This window comes from Salmo salar, chromosome 14 (assembly GCF_965601325.2).
Source record: "Salmo salar chromosome 14, fSalSal1, whole genome shotgun sequence".
NCBI classification, from domain to species: domain Eukaryota; kingdom Metazoa; phylum Chordata; class Actinopteri; order Salmoniformes; family Salmonidae; genus Salmo; species Salmo salar.
Genome location: NC_138304.1, coordinates 14859865 through 14875779, shown reverse-complemented (window position 1 = coordinate 14875779; position 15915 = coordinate 14859865). Strand labels below are relative to the sequence as shown.

The 15915-nt window shown below is 40.5% G+C and overlaps 1 protein-coding gene across 1 annotated transcript in view; it reads right to left on the bottom strand.

Moving 5' to 3' along the window:
* The window catches only part of LOC106568946 (ras-related protein Rab-3A), a 31668-nt gene extending 21693 nt beyond the window's left edge, over positions 1 to 9975 (bottom strand). Inside the window, exon 1 of the mRNA XM_014139812.2 lies at positions 9834 to 9975. The gene's annotated coding sequence lies outside the window, so the exon portion shown is untranslated. The remainder of the gene's footprint in view (positions 1 to 9833) is intronic.
* Between the last annotated feature and the right edge of the window lie 5940 nt (positions 9976 to 15915).

Genomic DNA, 15915 nt, shown 5'->3' with positions numbered 1-15915 from the left:
AGTTATTAATGGCTGTAATGCAATTGTTAATGTGACTGACTTAGGTTTAGAAGTACAGGACAAAATTCTTAACCTCACCGCACCTATAACTGAGGTAGGGTGGGCTAGTACCAGTAAAGGACGCATATGACAGAAATTACCACAAAGGGTGGATAGGAACTTGCGCCCTGGGGTTATCGGTCCAACCAGTTCGAGTTAGTCATCAAAGGCCAGTTATAGGAGGCTAAAGTAGGCACAGGAGGAGTTTTGACCAGGATGGGAGTAGCTTTGTCTAGATGGATGCTATTGGCATCCTCAGGGAAGGTTCCAGATGAATACAAAGCTATGAATCAAATAGGTGAAGGCTTTACCACTACATTATTTTGGGGGTTGACAATGAATAAAAATGTGGATTGGATAAATGACATCTATTATAATCAACAGAGATTCATGAATGAAACCGGGGATGCAGTAAAGAGGTTCTCTGACCAATTATCCACCACCTCCCTCATGACCTGGTAAAATAGACTGACTCTCGATATGTTATTGGCAGAAGAGGGCAGTGTAGGTAGAATGATTAGGTTCATTGCTGCACGTACATTCCTGATAACACAGCTCATGTTTGGGAAATGGAAAAGTGTTGTAAGAACTGTATTATGGGCTGCTTTCACCTGTATGAGTGTGTTGATATTGTGTGGTTGATGAGTATATGCCATGTATGAAAGGTTTAATCACCAGAACTCTAGAGAGATCGATGACGCAGCAGATGGTGAGATATGGACCGATTCCGAGCTCGACCAGTGGGATGACGAATACAGGCCTCCAGGCCTAGGAGATGGCTCCGTTTCTTTTAACCACGAGGAGCCAATGTTTGATGAGACCGTTTTCAATGTTTACATTGACTGTTCCTTTCATGAAAATTATGATGGAAATCCTGAAACGAAGTATCATAATTGGGGATAGGCCTAGGACAGTCATTGATGAGTATCGAATGTATATACATGTATTGGTTTTGTTAATTCTTGTATCACAATTATGTTTCCATATAGCGTCTGATTATCAAAGTGTATTATTTAATCATTTAGGGGTGGAATGATGAAGTGAAATAAATGATTATAGGTAAATGAGTAAAGAATCCACTCTGAAACGTATCTAATTAGTAATTAGTAGTTGATGTAGAATGTATAATGAATAGTTAAAGTACTGAACGTAAGTCCCATAAAGGTCTAGTAGAGGCTGGAGAGGGAGAGAAGTGGGTGTGTGATTAGTGGGCCTAAAGGAACTGTAGACGTGTGTGTGTGTGTGTGTGTGTGTGTGTGTGTGTGGAGACCGGGAGTAGCCTTCAAGGTTCCCCTAATCTCAGGGGAAAGGAACAGGCAGCGCTGGATAGTGATTAACAGTGGTGGGAAGTCCAGGGAGGGATACTGTTCACCTACTGTTTGTGTGTGCGTCGGTTATCTACTTTTGGTGTGGAGGTGTGTGCGTAAGCAGAGAGAGGATAAAATGAACCTTTGTTAATGTTGGGCAGAACGTTCTCTGAATAAACTGTACAGACCTTTTGCAGATGCTGAGTCTTTGCCTAATTATTATTAACCCATTGTCTTACAAACCTTGGGGATTAGTCAAAGCTTATTGATTGTTAATTATTATCATTTGGATAGAAAATTCCTAGAACAGTCATTCTGTTATATCTGGAGTATTTCTCCTGTCTTATCCGGTGTAGTGCTATAGTGCCACTAAAATGTAGTTGAAATAATCATCTGCATTTTGAAAGTATTTTTTCCTCATTATTTTTTAATAAAAGCATAAAGAGGTTGATGAACAGAAACGTACAGTATACTGTATGCTTTATTCAACATTCTGCGGTTGCATGAGGTTTTAGTTAGAAATGTAACACTTTAGAGTACTTAAGCATCGAATACATTACAAGTAGGGGGGGATTTTCACACCTACAGTAGCCGGGCCATGAAGTGTCTATTGCCCTGCTAATAGCCCATCATGGAAACATTGTTTCCATGATGGTAATCGGTAATCTGCCTTTTTGGATGCCGATTAGGGCCGATTACATTGCAATCCATGAGGAAACTGCGTGGCAGGCTGACCACCTGTTACGAGAGCGCAGCGTCAAAAGGACCTTGTGGCTGCTATGAGCCAAGGTAATTTGCTAGCTAGCATTAAACTTATCTTCTAAAAAAAACAATCTTCACATAATCACTAGTTAACTACACATGGTTTATGATATTACAAGGTTAACTAGCTTGTCCTGCGTTGCATAAAATCAATGTGGTGCCTGTTAATTTATCATCGAATCACAGCCTACTTCAACTTTGCTAAACGGGTGATGATTGGCAAAAGCGCATTCGTGGAAAAAAAGCACATTAGTTTCACAAATGTACCTAACCATAAACATCAATGCCTTTCTTAAAATCAATACACAGAAGTATATTTTTTTAAACCTGCATATTTAGTTAAAATAAATGCATGTTAGCAGGCAATATTAATTAGGGAAATTGTGTCACTTCCCTTGCGTTCAGTGCAAGCAGAGTCAGGGTATATGCAACAGTTTGGGCCGCCTGGCTCATTGCGAACTGTGTTTCTTCCTAACAACGACAAATTAATTTTCCAGATTTTTACGTAATTATGACAACATTGAAGGTTGTGCAATGCAACAGCAATATTTAGACTTAGGGTTGCCACCCGTTCAACAAAATATGGAATGGTTCCGTATTTCACTGAAAGAATAAACATTTTGTTTTGGAAATGATAGTTTCCGGATTTGACCATATTAATGACCAAAGGCTCATAATTTCTGTGTGTTTATTATATTACAATTAAGTCTATGATTTGATATTTGATAAAGCAGTCTGACTGAGCGGTGGTAGGCAGCAGCAGGCTCGTAAGCATTCATTCAACAGCACTTTACTGCGTTTGCGAGCAGCTCTTAGCAATGCATGAAGCACAGCGCTGTTTAAGACTTCAAGCCTATCAACTCCCGAGATTAGGCTGGCAATACTAAAGTGCCTATAAGAACATCCAATAGTCAAAGATATATGAAATACAAATGGTATAGAGAGAAATAGTTGACGCGTCATAATTCCAATAATAACTACAACCTAAAACTTCTTAACTGGGAATATTGAAGAACTGGGAATATTGAACCACCAGCTTTCACATGTTCTCATGTTCTGAGCAAGGAATGTAAAAGTTAGCTTTTTTACATGGCACATATTAAACTTTAACTTTCTTCTCCAACACTGTTTTTTCATTATTTAAACCAAATTGAACATGCGTTTCATTATTTATTTGAGACTAAATGATTTTATTTATGTATTATATTAAGTCAAAATAAAAGGGTTCCTTGTTCATTCAGTATTGTAATTGTCATTATTACAAATGTGTATTACATTTTTTTTTTAAAAAGCATATTGAAGATAGAAGCCGCCTCTTAATGAGTTCCAAGAGCAGATCTGTTATCCAGCGTTTATTATTATCATCAACCCTGCCTTATAATTATATAAAAGCCCCTTAGATATTCTCACAGACCAGATTTGCCCTAATGAAAAATGCCCAATAGATATTCATTTAGAATCCTCCAATCCTGGAATTGTTGTTTGCAGAATTCACATCCCGCTATGCTTGTGAAAAACAAAATGCCTCCAGTTGTCCATCACCACTGTAAATAAAAACACTGAATATCTAAGGGTTTTTTATAGAATTATAATGCAGGGTTAATAATAATACCATTTAATAAATTGTTGGATAACAGATTGGCTCTCGGAACTTATTAAGAGGCGGCTTCAATCTTCAATATAATAATTCATTCATAAGGTTAAACCCATAGGTTTTAGGCCTGCAATAGGTTATAATAAACAAACAAAATTACGTGTCAATTCATAAAGAATGTGCCACGGAATCGGTACATCGAAAATCTCTTCTCAACTCTTTTGCAATCTATATGGCACAGCTGTCAATTTTTTGTAATCCTTAAATGAAACTGGTATATATTTATCACAATTTTCATTAAACCAATTTTGGTTTTTATTGCAGGGCCGACAGACAAGTGCCTGACTTTTTTTGTACTGAAATTGCAAGCCAACTTCCTATGGCTTGTTTAAAAAATTGCAATATTTTGGAGATGATTTTGTTTCAAATAACCGAAAGTGAGCGATTGTAATCTGAATAAAGGGAAAATGGCCATTCTTGAAAATGGGGTGAGACATTCTTACTAATTGGTAAATAAAGCCCATTTGTTAAATTAGAATGATTTATTTCTGTTTTTAGGAGGGAGAGAAACCAAAAGCCCACCGTGACAATTTTTTCGAAAATCGTTAGTCCACATGTCAAGTGAAATTCCCCCATTGTATTTACACAAGTTCCCTCTTAACTCCAGGACTACCGACAGTTTTTGTTGCCTGATGCAGGACTCTAGTGCCAAAGGGGAGACTCTCAGACTGAAAACACCTCCATTAATTGCCACAGTTTAGACTACCGATAGATCAGCGTTCTAACTCCCCCTTGTGATAGTGTGGTGCAATGACAGAATGCCACCATCTACCACTAACGGTCACGGCATAAACTCGTAACTTTTAAAAGGAAGAACCACTAAGTATTGTCAGAAAAAGAAATTACAAGATTGTTATAATGCTGTTATGGCATCAAATGGTTGTTTTATGCCACAGAATAAGGGGCTGTTAGAACGCTTATCTGTGTGTCCTACTGAGGGTGTGCCTCTGGAAGATTTACAATGTCTTTGGGTGATAACTCATGCCCTGGAATGCGGTAATGTTTCTGTTCTAGAAAAGGTACCAGGGAGAGATGACTCGAGGGCCAGACCCTGGTCTCTACACAATCAGATGCTGTCTGCTGTGAATTATAAATATCTTTCATACTAATCTTAACACTGTAACCCATTCCATACATCTGTTGTTTGTCATGTAGACTGAAGGGGGTGTACCTTGGCTAGAAAAAACCTTTGTACTTTTGTGAGGGTGATTCGTCAACAAGCCATCATTAACGTAGAGCACTCAATCGATTCACTTTGTGTGTTGTATTGACCTGCTCCCTTATTAATAAGTGAATAAAGATTCAGTTTAAGTATAACTGACTTGTGTGATAAGTTTGTCTCTCCTCATTTGATAGTGAAGAAATTAACCACCACAGTATTCAAACCCTTTACTATAAGACTTGAAATTTGGGAGGCACGATATATCAGTGAACATATCGGAATCGGACGATAATATCTAAAAATGCCAACATAGGTATCAGCCCGATGTCTAGTTTAACGCCGATGTTATAAACCGATGTCAAAGTTACCGTGCATACCTATATAATAACACCACGTAAAATTTGGCGCTACACATGCAACACTGCATTATTAACCTAGCCCACAATGTCTGCGGTGTGAATCGAGCAGTCATTTGAAAGAGAAAGAAAATTTCAGTGAGACAACTCAAAAGGTGAAACCCATTAAATCAACCGTTCTCTGTCGTGGGTGATGTTGGCTTTCGCTGACTGGTCGAGCACCTGTACACACTACCAAGTGCACTATTTTTCAGATGTTGCCCTACTGGAGTTACACAGTAATAGCATCACTGCTATTAGCTTCACGACATACATACTATGGATCACTGTTTGGGTCATTGCGTATCAAAAAAGATACAGTAGCACTGTCAAAGCTGTACAAAAGTCTGCAAACAAGCAAACACTGGCCACGAACGTGTTTACAATACCGCGTTGGTAATAAAGCATAATTTGTTCGACCGCAACTTCTGGGGTAGCTAGCTTTAGCTTGGTGCGTATCTAGCACCAATACAACCAGCCTGAAAACAATGACCTGTAGAAACTGCAGTCATTTTCATTATTCTTAGCAATGATTTAGGAATCCTTGTGAGTAAGTATTAGCTAGGTTGCCACATGTTGTTTGCCATTTAAATTTAACTTCAATTCATGAAAATAAATAGCTAGCCAGCTACTTAACCCTTTTTCCCAAAGTTAACGTTATAAGCAGCCAGATAGCTTCATCTTGCTAGTGAGCCTTCATCGGACCGGGTTATCGGTTGTGAAGCTAGCCACAATAAGGATTAGGCACAATAACGGAATTTGCAGTTTGCCTTCAAAATAAAAGTATGTCATTGACAGTGATTCGAATGTATGAACGCACCATGCTTCACCAAAATGTATGAACGCATTAAATTATTATGTGACGTGCAGTCATATTCAGGTCCTGATTGGTCAACAAGCTTATTTGACACGTCAAATAGTGTTATTTGACATGTATCTTTTTATAATACAAATATAAATATGCCATACTTTATTTTGAAGGCTAAACGCAAAGTCCACTATTGTGGCTAATTCTTATTGTGGCTAGCTTCACATAGATGGGTCCGATCACCATTAATCAAATAAGAAATTACTTTTAAATTAGGGTTATTTTAGATGATGACACCTAGCTATACAGTTAGCTAGCTAACTATAGCTACTGAAACAAACGCTATGTTTTTGGGGAAGAACATTGTTTGCATCCATAAGCTTGCTAGCTTTTAAAAAAAATAATTATGACCAGCACTGTAGGTGCACGAGACAACTTTACCAGCATCATTGCATACATGTCGATGAATCGGTGTGACATATGAAATACAAGTGATATTGTAATCAATGTGTAATAACTACGTAAAAAATGTATGAACGCATTAAATTATTATGTGACGTGCAGTCATATTCAGGTCCTGATTGGTCAACAAGCTTATTTGACACGTCAAATAGTGTTATTTGACATGTATCTTTTTTGACACACAAAGACACAAACGGCGTTCCATAGAAATCCTGGTTGAGAATGAAACGACTGAACAAATGAACAACCAAACAGCACAGCAAGTAAGTGAAAGAAATATGTTTTGATTATGTTTTACTGGTAATGGGGACATACGTAAATGCCAACAAAATAACTTTTTGGTAAGTGTGGTGTGTGTGTAACCTTTATTTAACTTGGCAAGTCAGTTAAGAACAAATTCTTATTTACAATGACGGCCCGGACAACGCTGGGCCAATTGTGCACCGCCCTATGGGACTCCCAATCACGGCCGAATGTGATACTGCCTGAATTCGAACCAGGAACTGTAGTGACACCTCTTGCACTGAGATGCAGTGCCTTAGACCGCTGCGTCCGTGTGTGTGTTTGTGTTAACTATTTAACTGTACTAGAATGCTCAAAAGGCTGCTATATTTTAAATATCGGTTATCGGTATCAGGTTTAATGGCAAGGAAAATATTGGATATCGGTATCGGCCAAAAATGTCATATCGGTGCATCCCTACTTGAAATTGAGTTCAGGTGCATCCTGTTTCGACTGATCATCCCTGAGATGTTTCTACAACTTGATTGGAGTCCACCTGTGGTAAATTAAATTGATTGGACAGGATTTGGAAAGGCACACACCTGTCTATATAAAGGTCTCACAGTTGACAGTGCATGTCAGAGCAAAAACTAAGTCATGTAGCCAAAGGAATTGTCCGTAGAGCTCCGAGAAAGGATTGTGTCGAAGCACATATTTGGGGAAGTGTACCAAAAATATTCTGCAGCATTGAAGGTCCCCAAGAACACTGTGGCCTCCATGATTCTTAAATGGAATATGTTTGGAACCACTAAGACTTCATAGATCTGGCCAAACTGAGCAATTGGGGGAGAAGGGCCTTGGTCAGGGAGGTGACCAAGAACCCGATGGTCACTCTGACAGAGCTCCAGAGTTCCTCTGTGGAGATAGTTGTACTATCAGGCCTTTACGGTAGAGTGGCCAGACAGAAGCCACTCCTCAGTAAAAGGCACGGCAACGCGCGTGGAGTTTGCCAAAAGGCACCTAAAGGACTCTCAGACCATGAGAAACAAGATTCTCTGGTCTGATAAAACTAAGACCTCTTTGGCCTGAATGCCAAGCGTCACATCTGGAAGAAACCTGGCAACGTCCCTATGGTGAAGCATGGTGGTGGCAGCATTATGTTGTGGGGATGTTTTTCAGCTGCAGGGCCTGGGAGACTAGTCAGGGTTGAAGGAAAGATGAGCGGAGCAAAGTACAGAGAGATCCTTGATGAAAACCTGTTCCAGAGAACTCAGGACCTCAGACTGGCGTGAAGGTTCACCTTCCAACAGGACAACGACCCTAAGCACACAGTCAAGATAACGCGGGAGTGGCTTCAGGACAAGTCTCTGAATGGCCTCGAGTGGCCCGGACTTGAACCCGATTGAACATCTCTGGATAGGCCTGAAAATGGCTGTCCAGCAACGCTCCCCATCCAACTTGACAGAGCTTGATAAGATCTGCAGAGAAGAATGAGATTAACTCCCCATATACAGGTGTGCCAAGCTTGTAGCGTTATACACAAGTAGATTCGAGGCTGTAAACGCTGCCAAAGGTGCTTCAACAAAGTACTGAGTAAAGGGTCTGAATACTTATGTACATTTGATATTTAATTGTTATTTTTTGCAAACATTTCTAAAAAACAGTTTGTCATTATCGGGCAGTGTGTGTAGATTGGGTAACAATTTAATACATTTTAGAATAAGGCTGTGGAAAATGTCAAGGGGTCTGAATACTTTCCAAATTCACTGTAATTGCGGGCTATTCTTTGGGTGCTGTAATCAGGCATTTTTGATTAAAAACAATTTTATGTGAGTCGGAGCTCCAGTCCGCCCACACTAGTCGCCACTCAACCCCATTGTAAATCGTGGAGTTGAGTTTAATCAGCTAACCTACTTTCAAAGACATCTTTCCACTAAAGCACAGGATCAAAACAGATGTACACCCCTCCAATAACATGTCCATAACCCCATCTTGGGGAGGTGGAAATATCCTTCCCATCTCTTCCCAAATGTAGGGTATTCCTAAAGGAACGTGTATTGCACATTATTAAATTTCCTTCAACAACAGATAGGGGAAAGCAGTAAAGTGAGCGTCCCATGTCGTGTCCTGGGGTGCTATAGTCTGCCCCTGCATATTATAGTACGCTTATAACGTTTAACCAGAAATAAACAATAACCTTTATATTATTCACAGTTTAGCAATTCAATATTAAATTTAAAAAAACAAACATTTTGTTATAGATCAACGTAGATAGTTACTGTTTACATTGCTTGGACATTTCCGACACTAAAATCGTCTATGGCACTCCTGTCTTTGCCAACGTACCCGACCAAGATCAACAAGGCGGAAACTTTGCGGCTTAGGCAATCATTGGCTAAACTGGCTAACAAGCTATGGCTGTGTGTCTTGAGAATAGATTTTTGCGCATGTCTAACATTGAATGGACATGCAGTTACATCAGGCGGTTTAACTTGACATTTGCTATAGTCAACGTATGTTGGTAGCTAATTGCATTTGCATGGGTTAGCCGTCTTGGTCACAGGGAGATCAATTAGGCTAAGACCATCCCTTTGGGTCACCACTGTTTCCTAGCTAGGTCCACAAGCTGGTTACAGGGTACAGGGTCTCGCGCACAATTCAACCAGAAGAAAGGAATAACACTTCTACCCAATAATAGCTGCTCACGGTCATCCAAAAGGACTGTTGCTTTAATGAGAAAATGTCGCTATTTTTCGTTTTAAAGAGCCGCATTGACAGCATAAACATTAGTTCACCAGAAAATACATGTCTCCCTGCAATTAGGCTTAGCTAGCATACTAGGCTATTATTGATGCTAGCGAAGCATCCTTGTCTATATGTCAAATGAAGGTTACTCTTCCTTATTTTGCGACTACATTTGCCCTCCATTATTTAATTTACATCTGCCAACATATTCAAACACTTTCTGGTGCTACTGTTATTTGTTGAAATGCCTCGCCAGACAATACAGGTTGAGGCTTACCGTGAATTGTCTGTTTTATCTGCAGCTCCGTTGCAGTAGTACCCAGTGTTGCACCTGCAGAAACTAGGGCGTCACTTGCATGATGGTCACCAAGGGTGGGGCTCATAGTAGAGCTAGATGATGACTGGCAGTCTGGAGTACCAATCAATACTGTTACGCTTGCTGAGCAACCTGGGGCACTATTCAACCAATCCAGTAAATGTGGAGGAGGAGTTAAGATGGAGCGTCTCCTTTCTACCGGTTTACAGTAGTTATCACAGCCACAAAGTCAAAATCAGCTACATAGTAGAAATGCAAAAACATTTTGGGTTGCTTTAAGGTCTTCATTTAAGGTTAGGGTTAGGCATAACTTAGCAGTGTGGTTAAGGTTAGTGTTAGGTTTAAAATACAATTTTAAGAAGATAAATTAGAAATAGGCGGGGTTTATAACGTTGTGGCTGTGGTAACTAGTGATGACCCTTTTTAATGTCCAAAAGCAGAAGTCTCTTCACAGGCTCTCTTTCCATTTCCTCTGAAAACCGGAGCATCCCGGTTGTTGGGGACTTGGCCACTGAGGTATAACGCCTTGATCACACCTATTGTGTTTTTACACAGCAACATCTAGATATGTGTGCAACAAAAGTTCAACATTCACCTTTTGCTACCATTTTGGTCAAGCCTATGCATACAGTTTGAGCATACACTACCAGTCAACAGTTTAAGACCACCTAGTCATTCAAGGGTGTTTCTTTATTTTGACTGTTTTCTACATTGTAGAATAATAGTGAAGATATCAAAACTATGAAATAACACATGGAATCATGCAGTAACCAAAAAAGTAAAACAAATCAAAATATATTTTATATTCTTCAAATAGCCACCCTTTGCCTTGATAACAGCTTTGCACACTCTTTGCATTCTGTCAACCAGCTTCATGAGATAGACACCTGGAATGCATTTCAATTAACAGGTGTGCCTTCTTAAAAATTAATTTGTGGAATTTCTTTCCTTCTTACTGCGTTTGAGCCAATCAGTTTTGCCAATCAGTTCCAATCAGGAATTATACAACGATTAAAGGGATCGTGCTGTTTGTATGTGGCTACTATAAAAGTGGACTGTGTTTGCAGGGGCGAAAATCTGATATCAACTTTGGAGGGGACAATGACGTTACATTTTCTCAAGAGCAATTCCTGAGGGGGACACCAAAAGTAGTGCTGTATCACATAGCCTACATTGTAATATGGTAAATGTATATTGAGGAACCAAAGAAATAAGGTGTTTGCCGTACTCCTAACTACCGGTACCCAAAACTACACAACTAATCACAACAGCAATACCATTGCCTTTAACAAATCTTAGTTCAGTCACCAGTTTAAGTTGAGAGTGGGGGTATCCATGGCATTTTCCAATTATGTTCCTATTTTACAAGTCAAAAAAATTTAGAACCTTTCATAATGTTGCCAAACAAAGACTCAACAAACTTACCTGAGACTCCCTGTCTCTGCCAGTCTGTCCCTGCATATCTGTCCCCAACTCTGCTGTCTGTGTGCCATCTGTTGCCTGCTCTGCCTAATGACATCATTGTGAAACATTTCCATTAGAATTTCATTTCTTTCTTATGAACATTTTATCAACTAGTCTTTGAGATATTAGGCTACTAGGGTTCTTACTTTGCGTTTTGGTGTACTGAAAAATACTCTGATGTCCGTCTTTTTTCTGCCATTTTTCTGCCATTTTTCTACCTGGTTGGCTACACACACACAGTATGTAGGTTATTTACAGTAGGAGATGGGCTTCTATCATCTTATCTTCTATCATTCTATATGGGCTTCGATCTAAAAGGTAGCTAGCAAATGTGAAACGGATTGCAGGGACAAGAGTTGACAGCTGTATGAGTTCACCATTTACACAACATATGCTGCAACCTTTTGTAATTTTAATCGTTTGTTTCATATTGGCTGGCTTCTAACAATAGCTGAATTTGCAAAGCTAGCGAGCACCAATTCAGTGGTGTTTGCTATAATCTTTGCTACCCGGGTTAAATAAAGGTGAAATAAAATATATAAATAAAAGTTCCCTTGCGACAATTTAGCTTTTGCAACGAGACCATTAAATATATTTAAAACAATGGTAGAAGAGAGTGTAGTTCTGTTCAGTTTATCGCTAACCTTATCACAGGGACTTTGAAGCACTAACTTACATGCATGCTGATCTTGGAATAAATTGACGATAGCAAAGATTCCATCTTTGACGACGCCACATAAATGGAATAGGTACTAGCTAGCTTAATAGTTAATATTTGCGCGCTAGCTCTGCATATTCAGCTAGTGTGTGTGCGCGATTGACTGGATTAACCTCACGTCAGTTACGTGCATTGAGTGCCTTTCAGACAGTAGATACGACCTCTACGTTACCTCGCAAGCTAAGGAACTGGCAGTGGATCAAACCATTGTGAGGCAAAGGGTGGGGGGGTCGCAATCTTTTGAAACTTAAAAACGAGCTATTAAGTGTCTATAATGAGCACAATTGCTTTCATTGCGTATTATTAATATTATTTAAATTACATAGTTATGTTTCAGTGATATATTGGGGGGGACAAATCATATTTTTCCCAGGATGGGGGGGTCGTGTCCCCCCCGTCCCCCCCGGGATTTCCGCCCCTGTGTGTTTGCGTGTGATCAGGGGTGTATTCATTCCCCCGATTCTGTGGGGAACCCTGCACCAGTCAAAGAACACCTCCCAGTCTGTGACGTCAAGCAATCCTTGAGTTCCTCCCTGCTCTCCTCTGACATACCTGAATGATTTCTCTACAGGTTTTTCGTGTATATCTCGGTAGGAGATGGATAACGTTATGGTCTGATTTCCCGATGGATGCTCTGCACACTGCCTTGTATGCGTCCCCTACGTTGCCATAACACTGGTCCAGGATGCGAGTTGGACACTTGACACACTTTTGCAGAGTGGGGAGGTGCGCGGAGATGGAGAGCATATTAAAATCCCCAAGCACAAATACTAATGGTGAAAGCGCAGCAATAAAACAGTATGTAATCCTGTCAGCAGCGTCTTTATTGTTAGATCCAGGCACATAGACCAGAATAATGGTAATCTATCCAAATTCGCGTGGTAGATAGACTAGTTTGAATGACCCAACGAGGATCTCATAGTCTCTGGTGCACACTTCAGTCACATTACACTGCGTGGCACAAGTATTATCTACAAAGATACATAGCCACTCGCCAATTGATTTATGTGATGTTTTGTCTCGATCTGCTCTAATAACAGCATATCCATCAATGTTCACATCAATATAGTTCTGCTTGAAACACGTTTATGTAAGCTGATTAAATCACTTTGCCCAAAGTCCTCTTGAAATTTAGCACTTGCCGCTAACTCATCCAGTTTATTGTTTAGTGACCTCACATTTGACAAGGTAATCACCCGGAGCGGGTGACGGTTTCCGCGCCTCCGTAGTCTGTTCCTAACACCACCTCTTCAGCCTCGCTTCTTCTTGGTTTCCATTTTTGACTTTGTAGAACAACCATCAGGCAAAGCAATGCTGTTTTCGAGAGTGTGAGCTTTATCTCGAAAAGAAAGCCGAAACTCACAGGAGTAGGGGGTGGTGGTTGATTTACTCACTGAAACCATACAACCTCTGGTATAGATTGTAAAATTGTGCGCATATTACAGCGATTAGGATTGAGAAAGTCACACACGCCATGTACAATCCACTTTCAAATTTGCGACGCACTTTGGAATCACTAGCGGTTCTGAGGGGAGGCCAGGGGGGGCCAGTGCCCCTGTGACAACAATTTTGGACCCCCTTGTAGCCCCCCTAAATGTAGCGTATGAAATCATTTTTACATAACTAATTTTTGCTATCATTCTTTTTTACATCCGTTATTAGACAGTGGCAACGATGATGATTATGAACATGGTATTTTGCCTGCTAATGCCTGCAATGCAGTGAAGAAAACGATATGACAACAATAACGTCTAATGTAACTGGCCCCTCTAACAGTACAACTGGCCCCAGCTTGGCCCCCCCCCAGTTGAAATGGTCTAGAACCGCCACTGCTTGGAATTAGCCTCGACCACACATTGAGGCTTCCGGGTGGCGCAGCGGTCTAAGATACTGCATTTCCGTGCTAGAGGCGTCACTAAAGACCCAGGTTCGATTCCAAGCCTTATCACAACCGGCTGTGATTGGGAGTCCCATAGGTTAGGATTTGGCCGGGGTAGGCTGTCATTGTAAATTAGAGAAGGTTCATAACTGACTTGCCTGGTTAAATAATTACTTTAAATTGAATTTTGGTACTCCAGAAGTACATTCATTTCAAATGGAACGCTGCGTTTGCCTTGCAGCATTGCTTTGCAGAGGCAGTTGCAGTGCGTTCTGTGTGGTGCATATACGTTAGATTTATCGAACATATGCGTCAAACTGTACAGTATGCGTAGACGGCTTGACAGAAACTGTAGCAGAAGGTGAAGGTTGAACTTTTGTTCCACACATATCCAGATGATGCTGCGTACCATTTTGCGCAATGACACTGTTGGTGTTCTACAAAATGAAACAAAATTGAGCAATATAACTATAAACAAACAAACAATTCACGCAGGTGAGCTCAGGGTCTGGCAGCAGTGCGCGCCCCCACATTGCAACATCAGTAAAACCAAAGAGTTGATTATTCACTACAGGACTCTCGTTTGCAACTATTGGACTAATGATTATGTTAGCTAGCTGGCTATGGCTATCCAACACTATGGCTATCCAACACATTCAATAAATGTGTCAATGTCTGTCACCTTGATTACTCAAATTTCTCTCGACCTGTGCACCTACTTGTAAACTTTCATTCATAGGCTAGGTTGTAGCAACCTCATGATGGGTATAGAGAAAATGTGAGTAACATGTAGTAGCAAAAACCTATCAATGTTACATTGAGCTGGGTGAATGGAATATGAATGACAGTCATCCAATATGCTGTAATAAAATCTAATTGTATCGGTCACATACAAGTGTTTAGCAGATGTTATTGTGGGTGTAGCGAAATGCTGTGCTTCTAGTTCAGACAGTGCAGCAATATCAAACAAGTAATATATAACAATTTTACAACATATACCCAATACACACAAATCTAAGTAAAGGAATGGAATTAAGAATATATAAATATTTGGTCAAGCAATGTCAGAGCGGCATAGACTAAGATACAGTAGAAAGTATAGAATGCAGAATATACATATGAGATGAGTAATGCAAGATATGTAAACATTATTAAAGTGACTAGTGTTCCATTTATTAAAGTAGCCAATGATTTCAAGTCTGTGTATATGCAGCAGCCTTTCTGTGCTAGTGATGGCTATTTAACAGTCTGATGGCCTTGAGATAGAAGCTGTTTTTCAGTCTCTCTGTCCCCGCTTTGATGCACCTGTACTGACTTCACCTTCTGGATGGTAGCGGGGTGAACAGGCAGTGGCTCGGGTGATTGTTGTCCTTGATGATCTTTTTGGCATTCCTGTGACATTGGGTGCTGTAGGTGTCCTGGAGGGCAGGTAATTTGCCCCCGATGATGCGTTGTGCATACTGCACCACCCTCTGGAGAGCCCTGTTATTGTGGGCGGTGCAGTTGCTGTACCAGGCAGTGGTAAAGCCAGACAGGATGCTCTTAATTGTGCGTCTGTAAAAGTTTGTGAGGGTTTTAGGTGACAAGCCAAATTTCTTCAGCCTCCTGAGGTTGAAGAGGTGCTGTTGCTCCTTCTTCACCACACTGTCTGTGTGGGTGGACCATGTCAATTTGTCAGTGAAATGTAAGCCAAGGAACTTAAAACTTTCCACCTTCTCCACTGCTGTCCCGTCGATATGGATAGGGGGGTGCTCCCTCTGCTGTTCCTGAAGTCCCCGATCATGTCCTTTTGTTTTGTTGACATTGAGTGGTTATTTTCCTTGCACCACACTCCCAGAGCCCTCACCTCCACCCTGTAGGCTGTCTCGTCGTTGTTGGTAATCAAGCCTACTACTGATGTGTTGTCTGCAAACTTAATGACTGAGTCGGAGGCGTGCTTGGCCACACAGTCATGGGTGAACAAGGAGTACAAGAGGGGGAGG